Source organism: Bombus impatiens, unplaced genomic scaffold (genome assembly GCF_000188095.3).
Source record: "Bombus impatiens unplaced genomic scaffold, BIMP_2.2 scf_0136, whole genome shotgun sequence".
Classification (NCBI taxonomy): Eukaryota; Metazoa; Arthropoda; class Insecta; order Hymenoptera; family Apidae; genus Bombus; species Bombus impatiens.
Window position 1 is genome coordinate 220,880 of NT_176555.1, and position 8,450 is coordinate 229,329.

General features: G+C 45.1%; 1 protein-coding gene across 1 annotated transcript in view; it reads left to right on the forward strand.

Moving 5' to 3' along the window:
• LOC100742623 (myocardin-related transcription factor B) overlaps positions 1–8,450 on the forward strand; it is a 250,068-nt gene that overhangs the window by 15,220 nt on the left and 226,398 nt on the right. The window lies entirely within an intron of this gene.

The following is an 8,450-nucleotide window of genomic DNA, read 5'->3' on the forward strand; positions in this document are numbered from 1 at the left end:
CGGCTGCCGCTGTACCGGGTGGTCGCGGAAACCAACCCTTTGCCAGTTGTCCTTTTGCTCGTGATCGCCGCGCGAATTTTATTCTGGGAAGACTAATTCCGTGGTCGTCTCGATCATACCGATTCGGTTCCCGGTTCTTTCGCTGCCTCTTTTTGTTTCGCTTCAAATTGTCCGGATTTCTGTCTTGTCCCTCCCGTCCAGACGATGCGTTCTATTAATACGGAGATTTTTATTTATCGTCCATGCTCTCGCTGTTTTGTAGCGTTTCGTTTTGTTTGCATCGAGAATGGTATACGTACGACTCTTTCTCGAAGAGACTGAAAAATTCTGGTAAAAGGATCAATTTCACTGTATAATTATTCGATGAATTAAACGTCTAAAAGTTAAAAACCACGGAAATAAAAATACTTCTGGATGAAGTTCAAGAGTAAAAGTTTACTTCGACCGTCGATAACTCAGTTTGTCTACGGAGGATTAAAAAGTTGATAAAGCGTTCTGCGTCGGATGATGCTCGCAGAACCGAGGCTATCTTTCCTCGCTTATCACGTTTAAAATCGACGTGTAGTAATTGTACGCCGGCCTTCCTGACAGGGTTGCTTCCGAGAAATTAATCTCGGCATTATTACCAGGGTAACTTCTCCGTGTCGCTTTATTTTCGACGTACCGGCCGACCCGCTCGTTACAAGTAAATCCTGCGGTGGCTGTTAACACCTTCCAGCCTCGAGTGTAATCGCCGATCTAACCGTTGCGGAACTCGTGTTATCGACGCAACGTCCTCGAGAGAACCCCCGTTAAACCCTTCGTTCTGACTGATTTACGCGATCGTGATGCTCGTCCGACGAGAGTGGGCCGATTCAATTAGCGGCCATCTCGTTGAGAGCCACTTCGAACCTCGAATTTCCTCGTGTGATTGCCTGTGAGCTTGTTCAATTAAAAAACGCTGATTTATCGCGTCGTGCCGCTGACTTTTATGAAGAGTTTAGGAGATTTAGAAGTTTAAATCTTAGAGTTAAACGACGGGGAGGAGACTGTATCGGGTGTTACGAGTTTTAGTGGATATTAACGAAGAATTAGAAGTTTTCACGAGTTAATGAATTCGTGCGTAGCGCTCTGTAAATAACATAAAATCCACCCACGTTTCTTTTTATATGTATCTCTCAATTTTGTATCTCTCAATCGCAAGTTGATAGTATTTAACCTTAAGAAAATAATGCAACGTCAAATCGAAGTTTATCAGCAGTAAATACGGCTGAAAGTACGTACAAAGGGAGCAGATTTGTTTGTATTTCTAGATACGTTTCACCGTGCACGCCTGCGCGCTATCTTACCCGAGGCGTGATATTCATTTTCTTCGATACGTTTGACGCTTATGGCCGTCCGATCGACAGCTATTGAGATGTTATCAATGGACGAATAAGCGTTTCACGCCGATTGACTGACGTCCCTCCTAATTACCTAGAAGATGCCCGTCGCTTTGCCAAATGGAATTATTTTCTAGTTGTCAATAGGACATTACGATACTGCGTTGCTTTTTTTCACACGCTCCTTTCTCACGCCCTTTTCTCGCACTTTCAAAATCTCCATATTACAACTTATTTCTGGACATCTTTCTACGCATCGTTCGCAATAGGAATTTTAACGTTACTAGAAATTTTCTTTCCGTTTTCGATATTCTATACTCGTTTGATGTTCTTGCAAGTACTTTCGCTAAACATGGAACGGATGCCAGCAGTTTGCAGAATCTCTCGTAGCAATCATCCAGATATCATCTCGACTCTTTCTTCGCCTCTGTACGATCTTACGGCGAAAGCTGAGAGACGTTTTCTCGCGAGTGCGAGCGCTGTCATGGCAAAAACGAGGAAAAACTGTTAACGAGACAGCGTCAAGATCGTGCCGGAATCTCGCCGCCAGTGGCGACGCTACAAATGCGATAATTTATTAGGTAAGAGCCGCTCTCTTTCGAATAACCGCGGCATGGCAGCGCGGAAGGGATGAGATGAAGTCGTTAGAAAAACATCCCCCGAAACGGCTGTCTCTTTGATTCACCGTTTCCTGCGCTCTCCGCGACCGATTTCGTTGTATTTTCGTCCGCTTCCACAGTTTCGTTCGCCCTACCCTCGTAGCGCTTTCCCTCTCGAGCAGCGCAATATCCACCGGGCTGTCTTACTTTCTTATGGCTCTCCCTCGTTTCTGTTTCTTTTTCATAGCCCGACTTGCAGCGCACTCCGAGCCTCGTCCACGCGCCCAAGAAAAACATTTCGGTCGTCGCGGCGCGCAAAGGCGGGCGTGCAGTCGAACGCGCGTGCGCTCACGCGGCACGGGCGTGTATTTCACCGTACTTCTTCATGTCCGATGTACCTCCCAGGAGTAGCTCGTGGACCATTCGTAATCCCTACGAAAAATGGCTATAGATGTTTCGTTTAACATTTTTTCTTGCTGGATGGTGAACAAACAGGAGGATGAGGACGAAACATTTTAAAGTTATAAATTATATCTTAAGATTGTAGTTGATTGGACTAAACAGTTTAACTTTTGTCTGATAACATGTTCGGTATATTAGGAAGGAAATCCAATTGAATAGAAATAATAAAATAGATAGCGAAGTGTTAAACAATTAGGCTACAGTCTCGTTCGTACGAATGTCGAGACGCGACTCTTGGAATTCGATATACTATTTCTCCTTAATCTCTCTCGAAGCAGGTATAGTTTAGACTCTTGTCCTCTCTTTCTCCAAGTAGGTATAGTCAGGAGCGATCCTAACGATTATAAACTGAATTTACGCGTTGTCAAACATGTCCGGATACAATAATTCTACGAACCATCGTAATAGCATGCGCGCTAAAAATTACACGGTCCGGACCATATCCAACAAACGAGCACGATAGCTCGGAGAAGTTGCAAATTCACTGTCCATTCTAGATCACGCACGCCTATTTGCGTCGACGACGGCTGCGTGCACGCCCAGGTGCGTACCCGCCCTAAGGTGCACGTGCATTTCTACCCGTAGATTTATGCAGCGAACAGAGGCGAAGGTACGTAGGCTTAACGAGAGCTACTATGACCTACTTACACTGGCCGTGTGTATTAATCAAACTTCCAATGGAAGTTCGACGTTAGAAAATAAAATAACGTTAACACGGAAGAACGTATTACGGGGAACTAATAATCGTAATACCATAAGTCAGCCCGCTGACATTTATCGCGAAACAGAATTTCACGTTTATTACCGTAAAGAATCTTTCCTTTATATCCTTGTTTTGTATCTTTGCTTTACTAGATGCACGATACTTTTTAAGGGTTGAAAGCACGCGATTTACATCGTTATGATTTTTGGCACGCCACGTAGGAAGAAACAGGCGAGAAGTTGGAAAAAGTGAACTAATTTGGTGGGAAGAAGAAGAGAGATCAAGATATTCGGTGGAACGTGAATTTCAGGGAATTTAATTGGGATTCCCTTCCGCGCGACCTGAAAACTGGACCTTGTTCGTTTTAAGCGGTTCTCTGTCGCATACCGCGGGGACACGCGTTACCACGGATCGTCCGGACGTGAAAAAAGAGGAGAGGCGAGGTGACCGACGAGACGAAAAATAAATCCCCGCGGAGAGAGAACAGAGTGGCTCTCCTCGCGCTTTTATCTCTCGTCATCACTTTCTCCTCGCCGCGTGATTTACGCTACTCTTGTCTTCCTTAATTAGGTTAAGGCTCTCTCGTCCCGCTGTTTTGCATCCGGAGACAGGGAGAAAAGGAGTCCCCGCTTCCGATACGACCGCGAAATCCACTCCGACACCCTTGTTAAACATTAATCGAGGCGCTGTTCGCATTGTACCACGCCGGAACGATTTATGCCCCGAACCGTCGAGCTCTTTCAGCCAAACAGCTTTTCAGAGAAATTTATTACATATTTACATCGGTCCTTCCTCGCAATGCCGTTGTAACGACGTTGTTCTTTCTTCACGGCGAATCGTGTTTTTTTACGCGATGACGCTCCAAGAATGGTACCGCTCGAGTTTGAGCAATACACCGCGTGGCGACACGTAGCGAAACATTTCGATCACCTTGGATTCGTAAACAGATCTTTTATCTCTAGAAATTCGACAGAGTTTAGAACGTCGGTCGTTCTAAACACCCACGAACCAGTAATAATAGAAGTCCTATAAATTTTATGCTTTCAGTGGTAGAAGGATTTGGAAATTTTCGATGTGCTCGTTGTTCGATAACGTAACTAACTTCACCTTCGAAATTTCTATGAATCTTTGTAATATTCGCGTTGTCGCCAAAGCTCGTAAATCTTTCCCTGTCCAGGTGTTTTCTCACAGTATCCACGATGGCCAATAAAAAATATAGCAGGGGGACTGGCATCGTTTTAAGTAGTATACGCCTTCTACGTCGCGGTTGGTCGGCCATTGCGTAGTTGCAGTCGCCGAAGGCCGTTCTAGGTCGTTCGGTAGCTGCCACTAGGCAATGCTTCTCAAGCTGCTTACCTTACGCAGCCGATTCGACGTGACTTTTGTCCTTGCCAGGATTGAGAACGCGATTTGATTCGATCGAATCATGGCATGATCGTTTTATCCATTGTACGTAAGCGACGTACGATCGCGTATCACGTGGAAATCGTTTCGTTTCATCGATGATATTAACGCGTTGCTTATTAATACGTTACCGATTAGAATTTTAAAAATAATTCAAATTTCAATCAACTTTTTATTACTATTATTATTATTCTTATTATTATTACTTATTCGTTAATATGGACGAGATAAACCTTCCGTTACAGTAAGCGTACAATTACACGACTGTAACGTGAAATAAAATGTATTGGAACGATATTCATCCTTTTAATCGCGCGATGAACGTTTCATACTTTTAGCGAAAGGTTAAACTCTACCTTTTGGGCGTTGGTGTTTGGTTTTCAACGGGAAGAAATATTTCGAACGTAACGCGAAATCGACGTCGTGTGTTTCAGGAGAAACCTCCTCGTGATTGCGAAACCGCAAGGCAAGCGGATTGTTTCGGATGCTGCTGACAACGAGGCACACATCCCGGTACGGTCACGAGGAAAACCTCGAAATTTATTAACTTGTAAGGTACGTTCTTGCATGTGCAACGCAGCCACCCAGGACTCGATAAAACGTGCTTTCGTTACTTTCTCGTCGGTCCCCCTTTTTCCTTCCTCTTCATGCAGAGTTACACGCCGCTTGTGCTCGCTCGTTTATTCGTTGGTCGCGCGATAAAACTCGTCCGGGTTAAGGCGGTACGCCTCCCATCGATTCTCGCGAGGAGGCACCCTTTTCATTTAAACTGGCTGCCGCTCGTAAGAAATGACGTTGAAAAAAAATCCGCCCGCAGATACACTTCCCTTTTAACGATCGCACTTAACCGCGACTTTTCTCGCTGACGCTCGCTGTCTGCGAAATTTGCGGCCGCGATGCTACGAGTATAAATACGAAACCTTTAACAGCGATGTTTGATCTCTTTCTTTCTTTCTCCGCTTTTCTTTTTTTATAAAACTTTGAAGTTTCTTTGAGCACCGTTATAAATTTCCCGTTATTACGCGTACAGTTTTTTCGTTTTGCTTTCGTTATTTTCATCAATTAGGAAATTGGGCGGTCCTATGTTTTTACGTACTACTCTTCCGAATTCTCGTTTCTTCGGCCGAAAGAGATCCTACGCTTGTTAATCCACGCGAAATTTATTTTCGACTATAGATCCGATCCGATCTAGAATTTTGCTGATGTTGTTTACAAGTCGCATGGCAAAACAATTCCAATATTTCCCGAGAAGTATGTCCAAACTTTTGGCCAACGTTCATAAATCATTCCTGTTATTCGACAGTGACGTTACCGTTTTCACCACGTCACGCGTACGCTGTTCCAAAAATGATCGTTTCGGAGCAGTTGCGTAATTCCATTTAGATCGTAACCAGTCAACGATACATCATTGTGGTATAGCGCGCTCGAATACTTGACCGGTCAGTCCACGACAGAAGCATCTAGCAATGACGTCTATTTTCCGCGATTCCGCGGACATGCGAGCCCCGACACTGTCTATGGTCAACTATAAAGGCCATCTGTTCGCTTTTAGAGTCCCCTTTATACCAGCGGTGACGTCATTACGCGCACAGATAAACAGAGACGAACACCCACTCAGCATCGCTATCGTTGCTCGTTGCTCACCTTTTCCACTTTGGTCACACGTTCCTCTTGCTTCAGACACGTTCGCCAACTGTTTCTCTATCCAAGATCTCCATCATCGAATTTTGTTTTAACCGTAACCGGTCACCGTCGCTTCGTGGCTGTGCTATTATACGACCGGCATTTAACGACTGTTCGTCTAATTTTCGCGAACCGCCTTTCCGAGGAATCTTTCGCGCAGCTGGAGGTGCTTTTTGGCACGGATAACGCGGCTGGATTTATTGTCATTCGTAAATCAATGGTTACGCCAGTTTCCTGCGGCTTTACGAAGCGTTCCCGCGCTCCGCCATGCGTTCACCGACACCGATTCTCTCGCGCTTCCATTAATTGTGTCACTTCTAATGACCTTTCTCTTTTAACTACACGACGTTTAACGTTGCTTTCTTAATTTATGTCGGATAATTGGATCGAATGATTAATTAACGCGATCTTCGAGTATTCCCTTCTTCTGCTTTATCTACGCTTATGTTTCTTGTACAGTATCTTGTACAGAGGATTATTACATTTTGAGAATTTTCCTTAATAAATGAGGTAGAAATGATTTCTACCTCAACCGTAACATTTTAATATGAAAATGCAGCGATGTACATGAGCGATATATATCAAAATATTAGACCCTGCATTCTCGGAATTGCTGAGAGTGAAATAAAGCTTTTTAAAAATACGAAGAAATTCAACTGAAATTTAGCGTAAAAGAAAAACAGCGCAGGGGATCGTGGAGACACGGAGCTCTAGTCGAAAGCTAGAAAATTAGCGAGCGTGACGCGAACGCCCCTCGGTGGCGTTCCAACGAGTTATCCCGTTTTCACATTGGCCCGTAGCCAGGCGTCCCGACGCTTGCCGAGAGGGTGGACCGAGTCCGGCCGAAGACGGCGTCCCGGCGTCGAGCGTCCGTCAGTGCGTGTGTGACATGGCTGCGAGGCGCTACGGCGACCTAGACGCCCTCCACATCGCGATGTGAACATACCCGCAGCGTCCTCGAACGATCGCTGAACGATCCTTCCACGTTCCTTCTCTGTTGACGATCTTCTCTATTCTGTCGCGTTGTCCTGCTTCGCGACGTTTTTCACGCGATAACACAACACGGTATATCGTGATCGGATCGCGACGACCTACGACCTCGTTCGAAGAAATACTCGAAGAACGTCTTACTGCGAACTTCGAGCGTGAAAGTTGGTCGCAACTTGGTCGACGAACCTGTAAGAAATTTCGAGAACGAACTAGGATACAGCGTCGCTAGGAGCTGGTATTATCGAACACGATCACGTGAATTCTGTTTACGTTTCGAGGACAGTGCGCCTCGGAGTTGTGGGTGGAAACGCAGGTTGCGCAGAGTGACGAGAAACCTCGCGTGGTGTGAGTGAGAAGCGGGTCGAGGAATTGAGGATATTGCATAACTGGTGCGATAGTTGAGAACGCCTGAAATTTCGTCAGGGAAGTTAAAAGAGGGGCTTGGAGAGTTGGAAAGTGAACGTAAGTTAGAAGTGATGTGTAATTGGGGTTGGTGAGATCGTTGCGGTTTCATTGACATGTTGGGGACAGAAAGAACGGTACATCAGACGAAGTGGAGAGTCGAGTGGTTGGTTTTCATTATCGAACCTTAGAATCTTGTGTGGTTGTGTCTCGCGGAAACGAAGCCGAACGTATCATTCCTGCAGCGAGACGATGTTGCATTCCCTGTTGTAAAGAAATCGTCGAGGAGTGAGCTTTTCCTCGACGTTGTACATAAATGCTCACAGATCGTGGACCACAAAGTATACATCTATTTAATGGACCTTCATAGGTTAAGAACTGTATAAACTACTATTATTAAATTACGATCGTTAAGCGAGAACGTTTGCTTCGTGCGACAGAAAGTGTAAATTAGTGAATCTCAGAAGAAACATTTCTCTCTCTTTCTCTCTCTCTCTCTCTGAACCAATTTTCGTATTTATATTTTCATTTAAAAAAAGGCGATCCGCGTGGTATCAGTTTTGGAACGGTAGAACCCCGTGGGTCGTCCAATTTCCCTTTCAAATAACTGTGATTCTGATGACTATATAGACGAGGAGGGTGTGATATATCGACGAATCGGGTGACACATACGCGGTGAGATAAACATGTCATTGATGTATTCCGCGGTATTAGCGGTGTTTGAGGATGACCGACGTTATCCAGGATTTTCAGTAATACCGGGCCGTGCGAATGATCGGACCGGCCAGTGCGTGTAATCCGCTGGGGGCGCTTGTCAAGATCGTTTCGGCTGTCGTGGCTTGACAA